The sequence below is a fragment of the Aegilops tauschii genome, chromosome 3 (genome assembly GCF_002575655.3).
Source record: "Aegilops tauschii subsp. strangulata cultivar AL8/78 chromosome 3, Aet v6.0, whole genome shotgun sequence".
In the NCBI taxonomy this organism is placed as follows: Eukaryota; Viridiplantae; Streptophyta; class Magnoliopsida; order Poales; family Poaceae; genus Aegilops; species Aegilops tauschii.
In genome coordinates, this window is record NC_053037.3 from 137,848,217 (window position 1) to 137,866,625 (window position 18,409).

Sequence of the window (18,409 nt, forward strand, 5' to 3'; positions counted from 1 at the left end):
CTCGCACATTTGCAGGATATTGTCTTTAGCTTCACTCGCATGATATTTGAACAAGTTACTAAAAACGTCTTCCTCAACTCGTACCCATCCTACACAAGGATGAAATCACCATGAGCATGAATATCTTGCATTAATATAGGTCATAAATGTGTAACCAAGAATACTGACTGTGCAAACCGGACGAACCAATTCTTTAACGTCCCACTGGAGCATGAAGAAAAAAAACTAAATAGCTAGGCACATTCTTGCAATTTCATAAATTCATATTATCTTGAATATATGGATAACAAAATAAATGCTTGTATTTTGCATGGATAATGAGGTGAGACTAACCACATATTGTTGTACATAAGTATTAACATATTGTACGATGTGACAATATTTTGATGGGTCTATGTCATTTTCTCGGTCTTCTTTTATCTGGCCAGATATGAACGTGCTAATAATATGTATCTTTTGACCCGCTTTGTCTCGTATATGGTCGTGAGCAAGCATACAATATATGTAAACATTTATCACCTATAATTCAACATTTAGAATATATTTATGTCAGATATTATACTTCAAATGGTTTATGTTAGTAAGTACAAAATGTCTGTGATTAGTCTTACACTGCCATGCAAGAACATATCATTTTTATAAGGCATTCCAAGTGGTCATTTGATAACAAGGCATCTTCAATATTCACGAACTTGGTTTTTTTGGGCAGACATGACTGATTCGATGACTGTAATATCTGTAGGGTACAAACATAGTCTATCATCATGATATACAAATGAGAGAAATTAGTGAATGATGAAAGGAAAGAAAGATAATCACAATGAAAGTAAAAAACCCTGTGTATCATTTTCGGATTGTTGTGGGATATCATTGCTTGCACATCGTTTTGCTATATACAACTTGGTGAGTTTTTTCCCCTTTCAACAACGTCGCCCCAGGAACCTTGTAAATGAGTTGTGTTTGAATGTCGACAAGATCCATCCCCATCTCTCTGATACTCTGCAAAATTAAACATGTATAGAAATATACCATTTGAGTATTACATCATGTGCAACATACATACAAAGAAGAACAATCCTATGTCAGTCGGCAGTTTTAAAGCAACATCCAACTCCACCAGTTTTTTATATGACCTACAAAGGTACTGTAATAGAAACAAATATTAGAATTTTTTTATGATGATGGTATGGAAAATATATATTCATTGGTCATTTGTTAGAAATGAGCAGTGCTCGATTTAAACTGAGTGAGATGCAGAGTGCTTTGTAGTAAAGTCAGGGGCATCCCAGTTTTAATAAATTGTAGGCTCACCTCTAAATAACATGTCGATGATTATTATCCGAAATCTCTACTATTTAGGATATGGTATACTGCGATCACAGAAAAAATGTTGCAATTCTCTAGGAGCAAACAACCAATTTTTGCTTTATATATAAATAAGCAGTCATCCAAAATTTCTTGGATCATTTTAATTTATTTATACATGATAAGGAAAATTGTCCGACGAAAGATAAAAACATGCAAGCAATCCAACATAAACCGAGTATATTCTGTTTCTTCTCTCAAAATTGTGTTTTTTGTGTGATATTCTGAATATATATAATAATTATAAAAAAACTTTATTTCTATAATCCATGTTCAATTAATTTGGTTTTTGAGAATAATATTTTTTTTTCGTACAACAAATTTTGGGATCCAATGCCCAAATCAGCATAGCCCACTCTCTCCTTCCCCTCACTATCCTATCCCGCATGACCCAACCAGCCCCACTATATCTTTCTAGAAAAAAAGAAAAGAAAAAACAGCCCCCACCTTCTCCTTCCCCTCGCTCTATCGTTCCCCTCACTCTCTCCACTCCCGCACACGCAAATCCCTAATCTCGGCCGAGTCACCCACTCCACTCCCTCCGCTGTCGCCCCCACAGCCGCCACAACCAGCGAACTCGTCTCCCACCGCTGCCCCCTCTCGTCCCCTCCCCTCTACTCATCCGACGGCGCTGACCGCGCAGATCGAGCGACCAGGCGGCGGCCACATGCGCACACAACCGGCGACCAACATCACGCAAAGGTCATCACCGCCGTCGCCGAAGGGCGGTCTTCTTCCACCTCGACGGACGAGCTTGCGCGCCAGGAGAGGAGCGGGGATCCTGCGCTTCTTCCTCGCTCAGCGCCCCTGTCGCCATGCCATGGATGGACCTCCCTCTGCTCTCACCAATGCCATGTACCGAGCTTGCTCTCCTCCTCGAGGTAATCTATTCACCCATCGCCATCGTTAGGACCTAGGATGCGTGGTCACTGTAGATCGGGGTACCTACTGCTGCACACTTGGTCTCCGCTCTCCGTCCCCTGAATTCATGTCGCCCGCAGCCAAATGCTCCCGCCCAACAACCAGTTTCCTGCCCCAGCGACCTGTCCTCCATGTATTGTGGTCTAACATTTGCCTCGGTAATCTTTAATGTAAGAGAATATGATGGCAGGTGGATAGAGCTAATGGCCTAATGCAGATCTGAAGAATACCAACGTGAGAATAAAACAAACAATTCTTCAGTTAAAGTTTACTCTTTTCATGGTGCTCCACGTTGACTAATGGTTTGATTTCCTAGTGAGCTCGTACATACATGTTTTCTCTCTTTGAATTGTTGTTAGATGAGATACAGTCGCAACTACTACATCGACACTGTCATATCTTTGGTACTGTATACTATTGCTGCCTACATTTACAATTAAGTTTGCTTGCCAACCCCCGTGAAAAAAGTTCGTCTGCCAAGGAACCACCCAAGTGGATATATATTCTCCTTAACTCTTCAACTATTTTTTTATCAGACCAGCTGCTGAACGAAAAACATAATATTGTTACCTCATATTTATTTACTTGCTTGCTTGATTGTTAGTCTGTTCCTCTGCGTGAGAGGAACCTAACAATGTCCTGCATGTTCAAATCAGTTATCTTGTCATTCCCCAATTTTCTTACTGTTCTTTTGGCCTTGGACAAGGTCAATCGGATGTGTGTGTTGACACAGTTCTTTGATGTCGAAGTTAATATATCAGTCCTATCCGACCTCTCTATACTGTTTTGTTATATATACGTTGGGGATAGATGAAATAGTAGAAGTTAACTATGCTGGTTATTGTCATGTGTGGTCCATTACTCTGACCTTTTTGATTATCTAAAGAAAAGGGGTTTATTTACTTTGCTGATTTCATTCCGACATTTCATTTTGTCGATAATAACATTTTTCTTCTTTCTGAACATTTCTATGGGCAGATATTATCCTCCAAGCTATATGATATGGACAACACATGATTTATGGAACGAAAAGAGGTGATTTGTCGAACTTTGTCTCTTTTACAATTTGCTACCTCTTATAAATTTTATGATTTATAATCTGAGTTAACAAAACCATTAAGATATCTTATTTTGTGTAATTAGATCATGTCATCCAGATAATTAGATTTCACCGCATGATGTTCTTTACCCCAGCCGAGCATAGTGTGCTGCCGCGCCGTCGATTTCCACGAAGTGGCCAGCCCGAGCCGATTCCCCAATGTGTCAATGACTACGTCCGCTGCGTGATCCTGTGGGACATGACCAATCCATTGCCTTATCAACACATCGAGGTAACAAATCCCCTCCTAATACAGGTGCTTTGGTCAGCTGCTGGCTCTACCACATAGCCTTCCGTCCACAATGAGCAGGAGTTAATATTAGAATATGACCATCTCTTTCTTAATGATGTGTGCCTTGTATTTCCATTTTGCTTTCTAAAAATATCGATTCAGGGAACAAAAGGAAAGCATGATAATTATTATTTTTGACTTTACATTACATATCTCCAAGGTCCTATTTTTTGCTTGGTACAGGTAGTCATTATGCTTGGGCTCATGATCATGGTTAATTTATAGCATGGTTTAGGGTGACCTATTTAACATAATAGTGCTATATGTTTGCATTTCTTGAACTGTCAGTAGGAACCTATATACCGCAAAATATTTGTATGTCCCCTATGGAAGGTTTTAGACAGTCAATTGATTTTGTCCCATCCGACTATCATGCAGTCTGACTTCAGATGACTGTTTTTCAGGGTGAATTGAGTTCAGAGCTTTAAGCAAACGATTGCGATTTTGTAGCTGCAGTGGTGCTATTCTTTATCATTTGGTATGTCATTACTTCCTACCTACTTGAATTTCTCTATTCCCAATTCACGTGATTTTTACTTTTTGACATTTCCCTAAATGATTATACACAACTCTGATAATGCGTACCACCCAGTTTTCGTTCTCTATAAGAACTGAGAAGTACATATGCACTTTTACGACATATAGGTAAATATAGATGTGTTTGGACGACATATAGGGAGAACGATAGGATCAGATGTCGTGACATAGAAAAAAAATATACCGACATGTACATACTGTTCTTTCATAGTACATGCCATGTATACAATGTTCACATGCAAACAGAGCTACAAAAATATATTAGTAGATGAACCACAGTGATAGCTCATGTACCATCGGAAGCAGCAGAGCTACAAAAATATATTAGTAGATGTCCTCTGGTTTGATATTTTGAAGGCACGAACAGAAAGAAGCGCACCTGATATGCTATAAAATGTACATGTCGTGGCAGAATAATAGGTGGTTATAAATTGTGGTAATGTCCAGGTTCCAACAATTCATTAAAACTCTTATTTATCTGCAAGATACACGCAATAGGAAAAGCAACTGACAGAATATGGCACAATGAAAGGAAAATAATACTACTGGAAATATTTGTGAGATCATGAAGATGTCAACACGCATCCATCCGTTTACTTGTGCCAAACCTGCAACTAAGTAGTTAGAAACACATCATGTCTGTTTAGATATGTATTGAAAAGCCGGGGTTATAAAATTCAAATAAGGGGCAAATAAGAGACTATACAGGACAAAAATAAATAACATTGACTGTGCCTGCTTTGGGGCCGCATCATAAATATTTCTCTAATGTAGAACACTTCGGTGAATTTTACAACAACGGAGTGACCCAGGCAGTGTGCAATACTTATGTAGGAAAACAAAGCCTAGTTTAGATGTAGTAGATGATTGATTACAAAACAACAAAAGAATAATATACATAAGCAATCCGGCAAAAGGAGAAATAATGTCACATACAGGAAAAATTGGCAACTTGCAAAGTCACAAATCCGAGGCAATATTATTAATATTTGACTTGTTGAATAAACATAATAAAGTTCAGTTGCTAACATCGAAAGATAAATATTTGTATAAGAACACGGAAGAGCACAAAATTGTCTCTAGCAAAAGAGTAAATCCTTTATCTTATTCAAAACCCGCCAACTTCTTAAGAGCAGACTTCAGCCTGTAAGGACTTCCTTATAGACGATGTTCTTCATCGAGGTTCGTAAGGACAAGGCAGGTCTTTTTCACTTCTTAGGTTTACCGCTTTGCTTCTTGGCATTCTCCTTCTCCTTGTCCTTCTCAATGAGGATCTTTATGTTTCTCTTTGCGGTGGCTCGAGACAGTGCGACATAGAGTTGACCATGAGAGAACACAAGATTAGGTAGGTACACGCCAATAATCGGAATCGTCTGGCCTTGAGCCTTGTTAATCGTCATAGCAAAGCTAAGCCTTACAGGAAATTGCTTCCTCTTGAACTTGAATGGAAACATGTCGTTGTCAGACGGGCATAGGGGTATTCGAGGAAGGAACACCCTCCTACCTGCGTGTTGTCCGATCACGATTTCTGCGTCGATGGCGTTCTTCTCGAAACCTCGCACCACAAGCCTCGCCCCGTTACACAGACCATTAGCCGGATCAACGTTCCTCAGAAGTATGACGGTGCAGTTGAGCTTTAGTTTGAGTGCATGCGGAGGCAGACCATTGGGAGTCAATCCATTTAGGAACTCGGGAGCGTAGTAGCCATACGGGTCGTCTTCTGCATTGTCAAAGCTATGGTAGATTACTTCTTCTCCCTGAAAACGCTCTACCATGCGTATGTTTATCTTGTCGACGTTGTCGTTCGTGGTGGAGAGGATTGCGCGTGAAGTCATGTAATTCGGATCGGACATGTTGTCATCTAGTCTCGGAAACACATGGTTAATCAGCTTCTCCAGGACGTCACCCTTCGAAGTTCACACCTCGGTGCCATTGCCTACCCTTAGCAAGTAATCCGCAAACCAAGTGTCATTATGAGCCCTCATGTTGGTGACGAGCCTTAGCTGGCGCATACCCTTCCAGAGGTGTGAACTTCGAAGGGTTGCATCGATTATCTGACCCCGGGACCCCCTCCTGACGACCGGAAGCACCTGCCTGAAGTCTCCGCCAAACACAACAATTTTTCCTCCAAAGGGTCAGTCCCGTCTTCCCATGATGTCGCGCATGCTGTTGTCCAGTGCCTCGACCGCCTGTTGCTTAGTCATGGTGGCCTCGTCCCATAGTATCAATGAGGCCATCCTCAGTAGCTTGGCGATACCACTCTGTTTCGTGAAGGTGCATGAGGCGCCATCATCGCAGCTCAATGGGATCTTGAACCTCGAGTGGGCAGTCCTGCCTCCAGGCATGATAGAAGCGGCGACGCCTGACGTCGTGGTAGTGATAGCGATGTTTCCCTCGCTTCGAACCTTGGCGAGTAGTGCCCTGTACAGGAAGGTCTTCCCTGTACCTCCCGGTCCATCAACAAAGAACACGCCCCCATCACCGCGTTCAACAGAAGCTAGTATCTCGTCGTATGCAGCCCTCTGCTCCAAGTTTAGCGACGAAGCCAATTTAGTGTCGTTGATGTCAAAATCGACGTTGGATTCCTCGATCACTTCTCTGGCCTCGCCCTCGGTTGGGTCAAATGCATCGTCATTGCATGGAAGAGCGAAATCAGCTATGTCTTTGCCCATGGACTGCAACATACCCCTTATGTCAAGCAACACCATCTGTTCCACCTCAATCGGGCACGTGTGTGATCGCCGATAGTCATCAGACATAGGCTCGAAGTGCCTATCCCATAAACCACGCACGTCGCCTGGCTCACAGTGCACCAAAATTGTTGCGAAGAGCCTCCTGAGCGAACATGGCATCGCCCACTGCTCTGCCTCGGTAAGACAGTCGTCGAGCGTGTTATCTGCCTCGATGAGTCCCAACCTTTCGGCAGCCTCTCTAAAGCTCCCGCATAGCCTACCGTCCACGGTGAGCAGGTCCTCATAGGATGTCTTGCCAGCAACATGGTTTAGCAGCACATGCAGATAGTATCGCTCCCCCTCGGCAGGATTGGCAGACACAATTCGACCTATCTGATAACGCTCCACCCGCTCTTTCCAATACTTCTTACCCTTCTGCCATGTGAACCTTCCAGGAAAATCCTTGTACAATATATTCCTAGCCCACGGGTGGTTTTGGTTAGCTTTGAAATACTCTGTCAACATGGATTTGGAACCTTTCTCAGAGGCGACTACATCGGTCAAGTGAGCTTGCTCATTGAATGCCACCCTGTGCATATTCGGGAGATGAAGAGGCAACTGTAGGACAGGCGGGTCATTGGCACACAAGGGGAAGCCAAATATCCTCCACATCACCTCTGGAGGAGTAACCCACCTCGCGTCTACATATCTTTTGATCTCATCAATGTTAACATCAACGTCGGGCTGGTCGATGTTGAAAGAAGCCCTATCATGGCCCTTGTATATGTACTTGTCAAGGTATTTGACGGCCTTTATGCTGGAGCAAACCTCAACGTTGATGTGGCAATTGAACATCCGCAGAAGGTAAGGGTTATATGGCACAACCCATCTGTTGTCCAACATTTTACCCCGGACCTTAGCCTGCCGACCATTATCTCGACGACGATAAACAGGGTATGAGTTCTTGCCCTGTGCCGTGTTTTCATTGAACGGCCGTGGGTATCTGCACTTGCACTCGTTCTGTTGCATGCAAACATTTTTGGGGTTGAGAGCACCGCATGGTCCATGCATCATATGTTTCACCACCAAGGCGTGGAGTTCAGGATACTTTTGCTTGTCTAGGAGCTCGGCAGAAATGAGTCGGTCGTACTGCTCCGGAACGACAAGCTTATAGGCCGAATCCATGATCAACAAAAAGTGTGCGTGGGGGAGGCCCCTCTTTGGAACTCGACTACGTATACATGTGCAACAACAACACCTAGGATATTCTTCTTGAACAACATCTCTTTCATAGCCTCTAGCTTGCCATGGAACACACGAGCCACAAGATCAGGTCGATCTTGCGCTGTCTGACCAGGAAACAACTCATTCGTTATCTCTTCCCAGTTAGGGTTGCAGGTCATGGTCAAGAAGATGTCAGGCTTCCCATAGGTATGGACAACTGCCATGGCATCCATATGCCTCCGCTTCATGTCGCGGTCGCCACCTGGGTACGTTCCAGGTAGCACTATCCTTACTCCAACAACGCTTGCCCGGGTCTCCCCGGATGTAATTGCATCAACAACTCCTTTATACAGGTCGGCACGGATCTTTGTCTGGTTCTTCCTGTGCCATTTCAACCTACAACTCTCAATCTTGATGTACATGTCCACCCCCCATTGCTGGAGCAATCGTGCTCCACAGAGTATGGGATTGAATATCCCAGGTCGTGTCTGGAGCATGTAACAATAGTAGTCTCTCACCGAGACGCATAACCTGCTATTCCCCTCTGCACATGGATGAGTAACACAGACATTAGGATTCATATGAGAAGTATGCAATTCATCTAAACGACAAAATATGCATAAGGCTTACCTGCATCCTCATCATCATCATCATCACCTCTACCTCTTGGTTGTTGCACAACCGACCAAGGGACATCACGTTTAGGAAGTTTCGGGTGCCAACCGAGCTCCCCCCCTTGGGTAGAAGAGTGGGTAAGAGAGAGGGTCATACGAGCCAGCCGTCACATGTATACTGTGCCTTTGGTTGTCATTCCCGCAAAGTGTAATCCTACGATCGAACCTCTTTGCTAGGTCAGTGCCCTCCACACAAATTGCAGCGACCTCAGATGACAGAGGTCTATTATACTTCTGTTGGTCTAGTCTCTGGTCAGTGTTGAGGTCTATCCTGTAATCGTCGAGGTTGTCCCTGTGCGCACCCAAACTCCTAAACTGCTGGGATTACGGGTTTTCCCTGAGTATGTCCACTAACTTTCTGACGACATCTTGGTCTAATTGCTCGGTGGCAGCCTTGCGATGGGTTAGGCATGGGTCGTCGTCGTAGAAGTACAACTGTAGATGATCTGGACGTGATGTTGGCCCGAAGGAATGAACGTTGTGGTAGATGGTGCCGTGCGCCCGGAACGTGTACACCCCAGACTTCATGTTTGTGTAGCTTTCATCAAGGCTGACGCCGAGGGTTGTGAAGGAGAAGTGGCCGTTGAAGAACCGTATGTTCTCCCAAAAATGCCTTGAGTCCGCATCCATGCTAGACCAAAGCCTCATTAGCTCCGGGATGGGCTCCGGTTGCTTCAGCTGGATCTGCCCACTGCGACAGCAGAATCCTGGGGCCTCAGACACAAACTTCTTGGCCTTGCAGTGATCGCAATTTGCGGCGTGCTTCAGGATGTGTGTGTGGTCTGGGAGGTTTGAGTAGACATAGTCCAATGGATCATGGTCGACATAGGTATTGTGACTTGAGTCTTCCAATTCGTCGTGCTCTGTGTCATCAGGATCTGAGCCTGCAAACAATGTTTATAATTAGTGTGATATTTCAAACGGGTGGATGTTGCTCAAGTGGGTGTACATACCTTCACCAGCAAACAGGTAATACTCATCGTCAAAGAGGCTATCAGGGTTGACATTATCATTCATGAGACGACTAAGGTAAGTGTCCATGTCGTCTGCTCAGGTGCGAAACCAATAAGTGAGGGTTCAGTCTCAAGGGACGCAAGGAGAGTAAGGATGGGAGTGTTACCTTCACTTCTGATCGTGTACTCCGGAATGCTAGATGAGGTCGAGGCACCGTGTGCTTCCACTACGGTAGGTTGTCCAGTTGAGCTCATTTTCGGTATGGAGATGGACCTGACGGTTGGGGTCATCACCCTACCTGCAAACCTTTCATTACGCCGATCGCGTAGAACATTCCTCTCACCATGCGGTACTTGCGTACATTTTTTTTGCTTGCCAATTTTCTGTTGACGCTTCTTTGCCACCATACCACCCTTGCAAGCTCGCTCTCCTCCCAGGCGCTGCTCTGGACTCATGACTCCGCTCGTCCACTCCATTATCCGCTATTGTTACCGGATCACTGGTTTGCTGGTCGGCATTTTGTAGGTGCACATTGATTTCGATGAGGTCGCCATCTACAGCACCATCACCGAAGGTTCTGCTTAGGTATGCACCTACAACACTATACATCATTATTTATACATGATGAAAGATGATGGTTGATAGGATATGTACCATCGGTTTCGGTGTTGCGAATGTATGTGGGGGCCGCATTGACCGTAGGAGCATGATCTATTTGTTCACTGTCGAATTGTTGCGTGAGGGCTGAAAGTGTGAGAGTCGGACAATGTGTGTGAGGGTTGGACAATGTGCTAGTTAGATCTGGACGTGGCATTGCGATCGATTCAGCACACGGCGTGTTTTTCTTTGCAGCATACTTTGCCTTTCTCTTTGCACTTGACTCCCCCCTTTCATCCTCAGTCATGGTTTTAGGGTGTTGCACGCGCCATTCTTGCAACTTCTGATTTTTTTCTTGAAGATCGATCGTTCCGTCACCCACTTTTTTCCGATAACTTGCTCGCCTCCGCGCGTTTCTCTGCTCAATTTGCTCGTCTGTTAAGTCACCCTTGTGTTCTTTATCAGGCTGTTTTTCATCTAGTTGCTTGCTGGCTGCCTCCTCTTTTTTCTTTCGATAAGTAGCTCTCCTCCGAGCCTTTATTTGCTCTTTTTTCTCATCAAGGTCCACCGAGAATGGTTGACACCCATTAGTGATATCACCGAGAGGTAGCAGGGGAACATTTTGCATATCTGCACGAAGGGTTTAGGGTCTTCATTGTTCAAGAAGATTTCATGTACTACACAAACGCTTACTTTATATATCTGCACGGTCAGGTTAAACAATGATGTATAGCTGGATGTAGTTGGGTTGGTATCATCGAGAGGTAACAGGGGAACATTTTGCATATCTGCCCGGAGGGTTTAGGGTCTTCATTGTTCACCGAGAGGTAACAGGGCTGGTTGAAGCTACTTCTTTATCTAGGGTTTATTTTTTATAGAATCCCTCCGTGTCCATACATAAAGTCTGTATGTACTCAAAAGTCGTATGTCTGCCATATATCGAATTGAACCTAAATGATCAGGAATTGTATGTTAACACAGTGGTCAAGTATTGGTCAATTATTTTTATTCTCTATTCTTGGTCAATTATTCGTGGGGTTGGGGTGAGGAAACATATGTCGCCTACATTATTCACTAAGAAAGTATACATACGGTCATCATATTGCTGAAACATAAACATCCTTACCTGATATCGTAAGGGCAGTCAGATTATCATCTTTTTGCTTGCTGGCTGCCTCCTCTTTTTTCTTTCGATAAGCAGCTCTTCTCCGAGACTTTAGTTGCTCTTTTTTATCGTCAAGGTCCACCGTGGTTGGTTGACACACATTAGTGATATCACCGAGAGGTAACCCACCCACATTCAGCATATCTGCATGTGAAATGATATTAACATTATATTGTGGAATGGAGGGAGTATATATAATATCATCGCAGTGCCTTCCCATAAAGCATTCTTACCTGATATCGTAAGGGCAGACAGATTTTCATCTTGTTGCTTGACGGTAGCCTCCTCTTTTTTCTTTCTATAAGCAGCTCGCCTCCGAGCTTTTATCAACTCTCTTTTTTCGTCAAGGTCCATAGAGGATGGTTGATCTGCATTAGTGATATCACTGTGAGGATGGCGTGGAACATTATGCGGCCTCTCTTGCCAACTGTCACGTTGCATGCTAGCTAGTTATTTTGTCAGATAACTGAGAGCTGGCAACGAACCTACATTATATAGGAATGAGATTGGAGGGTTGTCTGCATCATGTTAACATAACAATATATTGGACCGAAACAAGGCAAAGTTGTAGGCACATGGTCTTAACCTTTCGGCAACATAATGCTTACCCGAAATCAGACGGGAAGGTTGATGAACATATGTCCTTTCACAATCGGCCTGTTCAAGTATTGTCCTGTCCGAGTGAGTAATATGGACTCCTACAAGTCCCACGCTTGATCTTTTAGAATCGGTTTTGCCCAAGTCTGTTAGGTATGATTTATCACATAAAAAGCATAAAAGCAATCTCAGTATATATGCACAGCCTTAATACCTGGACTACTTGGGTAATTCTTATGAACATCGTCGGCTCAAGGTATAACCCCTTCATTAGAGTCGTCACCATTTGGCCCCTCCATGGGGCCTGCAACATCTCCTGTGATGGTGTTTGACATGTATAACAAAATATGTAGTTGAACATATACAAGGAGGTAGATATATACATGGAGTATCATATGTGCTATCACCATCGGTCTCAAGTATCATCCGTTCGGAGGGAGTAATATGGACTCCTAGAAGTAAAGATGTTGATACATTAGAATCGGTTGTGCCCAAGTCTGTTAGGTATGATTTTTCAACTAAAAAGGATAAAAATAAACCTTATACCTGGACTACATGGGTAAATTTTGTCAACATCATCGGCTACGGGTATAATCCCTTCGTTAGAGTCGTCAACACTTGTCCCCTCCATCGGGCATGCAACAGATATATAGTTGAATATATATATGTTTGACTTGTGTAGCACAATTTATAGGTGAACATATACCTGGAGGTACATGTGATGAAGTCGTCAGTTCCGCTGGCTTGCTGTGTGGAGTCCCCATATGTAACTACTAAAAAAAGACATGTCCAACAGAATCAGGTATCACGCAAAAACTTGTAAACTGACTCTGCAAGCAAATCACGTGAAATACCAACAGTACTAAAGGCCCGCTCCCATTGTACAGAAATTTAGTCCATAAGGGCAGGTTGTTACAGATTTATGAGTCTTGCTATATATATGAAAATAGAAAGACATGTCGAACAGACTTTGCTACTTTGCATTTTTTGTGAACTGACTCTGCTGAATACATGTTAAGAATTCAAGATGCTAAGATGTCATGTTCATCTGATTGCAGGCAGATGAAGGCCGTCGAAGATCACAAGCGCAGCTTGCTATTGTACAGGTTTGGAATTTAGAAAGGTGACCTATTTTCATGTGAACTTACCTATTCTTTGCTATTCAGAATAATTCTTTATCTTCCCATTGCTGTGTTAATTGATTCATATGCGGTTGTGCTATTCTGACAAGGATGTCCATCAAGGTTGTTTGGAGGGACATAATGAAACCTCACAAGTTCTACTTTGCTGATTCTTTCAGAGAATTGTTTCATTACTAATGCGCTATCGTGGGCATGTATTAATCCCAAATTCCAAATCACTTTGGAATCCAGTCAAAATCCAGTGAAAATCACTCTGGAATCCTTCTCCGTAATTGATTCGCAAACTACTCTCAAGGACTGCTCTGAACCTCAAATATCATGGGCACATGAAGTTGTGGTGTAATTTTTACAGAAACAAGTGATTCAGGCAGCAAGGTATTGATTGATGCAACTATGTTGTACTGTTTCGGTGACTGCTAATATTTTCTTTAGGAAGGATAACCAATTCAGTACTAAAAGTATTCTTCATGTTATCTAAATTGAGGGCGATCCTTTGTACACTAATATGAGGTGTTTTAGGTCACGAAGTATTGACCTAAAAGGTCTTGTATTAGTTACAGAGGGGTTTGAGCGCGGGCAGCGGCCGGCGGCGGAGGTGGAAAATGAAGTCTGGCATGGCTTGATTTAGTTTGAACACGAGTCCATTAGGATCGCCCCGATCTGTACACGTAGACATAACAAACAAAGAAAACCTGTGTGTTCATACCTAGGGTTGAAACCGTACAATGTCGTCGATCGCACGTTCCGCGGCGGCGCGCGATCCAGAAACTGCCAGCGATCCAGAAACGTGGTGGCGGCCCTGTTGAGTCGTTCCGCGGCGGCGGCGCTGTGGAGTGCGCAGATCGCACGACGGCTGCGCAGATTTGATCGGCAGCGGGGTATTTGGTATGGGGATCGGTGTCAGGGCGATCCTGATCAGCGGCAGGGCGCTGTTTCTTTGGCTACGTGCGTGGGTGGGGTTCGGTGGGCGCGGTTCGGTGGGTGGGCATGGGGGTGGGGGTAATTTGATGGAAAAAAACCGGACGAAAAAACCCAGACGAAAGTGGGGGGATTATTCAACCAACTCGTCCATTAGGAGTAGAGATTAGGGGGGTGTGTGTCACATAGAGAGAGAACAAGGGCGGAGAGTGTTGGATGGGTCTACATGTAGCGCGAGCGAGACATGTGTATGTGTGAACGAGGGAGATATAAAGTTTGAGAGAGATAGAGGAGCCCCAATAAGGCTGAGTGGTTCGTCAGATAGCTGAGAGGGGGAAATAGATATTCCATCTGCTCGATAATGCAGTGCATGTAATTTTTTTTTAGAAGTAGAACTTTGGAAACATTGATCAGGTTTACGCAAATGTTATTTATATCTACAATATCAAAGATACATCATATGAAACTACATCACATGATGAATCTAATGGTATATGTTTGCCGTTCTAGATGTAAATGTTTTTCTCCACGTACATGGTCAAACTTTGTGATGTTTGACTTTTCAATAAATCTATATGCTATGGACCGAAGAGAGTGCCTAAATCGAGAGAGATCAAGTGCGTGTGAAGGAGAATGAGTGAGTGTGCAAACATAGTATGTGTGTGAAAGAGAAAGAGACAACAAACGATAAATTAGAGAGTGAGAGTGTGTTTTTTTGTTTCTTATGCAAACATATCATGCATGCATCTCCGAGATAGAAAAGCGAGGTGAGGAGATACACGAAGTGAGCTAGTGCATGATTGTTTGCAACGGAGAGAGACACCCCTATAGCACATGTCCAATAGAGGTCTAGCCAACAAGGAACAAAGGTCGACAGGGACACATGGAGAACATGGACGCATCGGGAGGGAGAGAGGGTGTGTTTGTGATAGAGAGATCCCCTCGAGATCGTGAGGGGACTTATATGGGTGGGAGATCGAGGGAGGTGCGTGCGAGATAGAAAGATGCCCCGAGAGAAATCGAGATAGACCATGCACATGTTTGTAATGGAGACTAAGATTAGCTAGTCATATACATATAGGGGGGGACTGCGTGTGCCTACATTTGAGTGAGAGACCATCATACTTGGCTAGGCATGAGATTGTGTGTGTGTGTGCATGTGAGATGGGGAGAGAACGAGGGAGAGAGATAAAGTTTTAGATGGGTCTATCGAGTGCGAGTGAGATATGCATGTTTATGTGTGACCCAGGTAGATGGAGAGTTTGAGAGAGAGAGGGAAGAGCTTCGAGACGACAGAGTGGTGCGTGAGAGAGTTACGGGCAACGAGCCAAGAAATTTGTGTGCGTACAATGAGTGCACCCAAGATATTTAGCTTGGACTAGAGAATCATACATAGTGTGTGAGAGAGACCTATAGATGGAGTATATATACATGCGAACTAGAAAGACCCCCCCACACACAGAGAGAGAGAGACAGAGAGGGACCAACAAGGTTTGTGTGTTGGATGCGTGCGATAGAATTGAAGATTGTTGGCGAGAGAGAGAGAGAGAGAGAGAGAGAGAGAGAGAGAGAGAGAGAGCAGGAGTCCGGGAGAGGGGGAGGTCGCATTTTATGCATCAAAGACTGATATAAACCATGTTTCGATATAAACTTGCATTCAAATATTTAAATTGGAGAACATGTTGTCTGCAATCCACACATGAACGGAGATATGCGTATATCAAACAAGTTCATTAATTTGACTCTCAACATGTTCATGGAGTACTATAATACAGTACAACATGCTACTCGATTGAGGTATTTAATTTTGGATTTAGTTCACTATTTTAACCTGATGAACGAGCTATTTCATTGAATCGAGATATTTCATTTTAGATTTGATTCCCGTTTTCGAGTGGGTCAACTATTTGTCATATAGTAAATCGAAAGCAACGAGCATGTAAAAACACATTACTCCTGAGCATCATCTCTCCATCTAAAAAAGAAGTGGCAAGATAATATTTAAAAATTTGATTCGAATCGACTTGGTAAGGTAGACGTGGATGCTCGTTCTCTCAAAATTTGAACAAACCGTTAAACACCCTCTGCTCGGTGGAATTCACCTGAGCAAATAAATGGGAGACGCGAAATTACCGGCCTATGTGGGACACGCATCAATTGGCCTGTTGTACATCGAGGGTAGGTTCGTAACTTCATCCAAGCGCGCCTTCTCCTCGGCCGAATTGACATGTGCCGAATAATTCATAAACCATGGTCGGCAAAACACCCTGTCCTCGCTCGAAATACCTCACGCCCATTATTTCAAAACATGAACTACTCGTCCGAAATCGCTCGCGCCCACTATATTTCAAAACACACCCTCCTCACCCGAAATCGCTCGCGCCTACTATATTTCAAAACACGCCCTCCTCGCCCGAAATCGCTCGCGCCCACTATTTGGGAGAAGCAAAGTTACTCTACTATCCCGACCCTCAGTACACAGACCCAAACCGAGAAACCTAAAGGCAGGGGTAGAACTGTAACTCCCCCACATTTCAGACAAATGCGTCCGTAAGACATGGTTCCCCCTCCCAATTCCCCATTCATACCTCGTGGGTGTCAAATCACCTTCTCCCCGGAAGCTCCCTTCTCCTGAGCTGCGAAACCTCGGCCCCTCCGCCATGGCGCCCCCACCGCACCAAATTCACAGCCGCCCTCCTCTCTAATCCCGGAGACGCTGTCTATTTGTCATCGTGCACTGGGCCGTGTGCCTCTTACTCCGTGCTGCTGGAGCTGCCTCGACGACGGTCGCGTGAACCGTACCGGTGTCGACTCACCCCCGCCGTTGTTCACGGCGCCGGAGCGGCTCCAACTTTGGACCCGTCCAGAGCCCCGACGCTGCTTCCCTGTAGTCGTCGACCATCGCGACATCTCTACTTCCCTGCCGCTGGTAGCCACCGCAACCGTGCCGGCCTCACCGACTAGGCAGCTGGAGCCGCCTACTCCACCGGGCCGCCAGATAGGTCGCACCGTCATCTCAAATCACTTTATTTAGGCGTCAGTTGTCTGAATTTTTATTCTGGGCCAATCGATTCCCAATGGGAAGCAGCACCCCTCGAGCCGGCGGAGCTCCTAGGCTGTCGGTTGGCTGGTGTCTAACGTAAGGGTGCAGGGGCGCAAGTTCGCCGTAGAAGCAGCGCTTAGATGGCTATCTTAGAGTTGCGTGGGTTGAAGGTACTACCGCTGCCGGATCTGGATGATGGTGAGTCTTTGTGGATTGGCCCGGGGGCGGCGCAACCACGGCAGTGCGGTGGGGCGGGGTGCGGGGTTTTGGTCGGGGCCACGGACGGCGGAGGCAGGCTGCTCTACCGGTGGTCGCTGGCTCTTCGGGGAAGATTCCGAACAGTGTCAGCCGGGAGGCACAAGACGGCCATCAAGCCATCCGACGTAGATTGGACAGCATCAAAATAAAATAAAATCGTGTGACCCCAATTTAATCTTCAGTCAACAGATGTGTGACCACTCTCGTACCTTGCTGTTGATCTCTTAGGGTATTTCTTCAGATCGGAGAGATGTGTCGTTCTTAACATTATGTGTTTTCTGCATCTTCAGTCACACCGTCTTCCGACTCACCGCAGTTGCTCCAACAAGGGAAGCATGCACCAGAAGGGAGCTATAGTCCCCACTCAACAGTTCCCTGCATCGAATGCGCATGCCCGACATGGACAACCACAACAACTGCAGGGCCATCGACAAGTCAGCACATGATGCTCACTCCTATGGATGGCAGCCAGATAGGTTGTACCCTCATCTTACTTGTGTGCAACATTTATGGCTTTGTTATTCATCTAAGCATTGAAAATAGATTATCACATTTCACTGTATATTCATGCTGATCTCTTACGGGTCTTGTTCAGGAGTTAACGTTGTTCCATTGTTCAGCTAAGAGACTTGTTCTTTAGGTAACGCTGTTCCATAGTTATCATCCATCAGCCAATGCTATCCCACAGGCTGGTGATTATAGTATTATACCACTTCTATTATAACCTATGTTGTTCCTTAATACTTTTGTGTGCCATCTAGTTAATCTCGAGTACAAACGATAGATATTCTATAGCTTTCATCTGTGTTCTCCATTTAGTTTTTGAGACCTGTTGCTGCTAGTTAACCCCAGTCCTACTATTTATGTCATCTCCTACAGGCACTCATTACATAAATCTAACTACTAGTTGTCTTTCATGCATGTCAGATATAATTGCACACATTGATTTAT

At 44.5% G+C, this 18,409-nt stretch overlaps 1 long non-coding RNA gene across 7 annotated transcripts; it reads left to right on the forward strand.

The window, feature by feature from the left end:
* Positions 1–1,805: 1,805 nt before the first annotated feature.
* On the forward strand, positions 1,806–13,633 carry LOC109783146 (uncharacterized). Of its 7 annotated transcripts, none has more exons than XR_012204466.1 (7): positions 1,828–2,246; positions 3,265–3,321; positions 3,430–3,617; positions 4,082–4,155; positions 10,264–10,323; positions 13,156–13,220; positions 13,329–13,633. It is a non-coding gene; the product is annotated as an uncharacterized lncRNA (long non-coding RNA). The 7 variants fall into 7 exon arrangements; XR_012204465.1 differs by having other exon boundaries at positions 13,398–13,633; XR_012204463.1 differs by lacking the exon at positions 10,264–10,323 and having other exon boundaries at positions 1,806–2,246.
* The last annotated feature ends 4,776 nt before the right edge of the window (positions 13,634–18,409 follow it).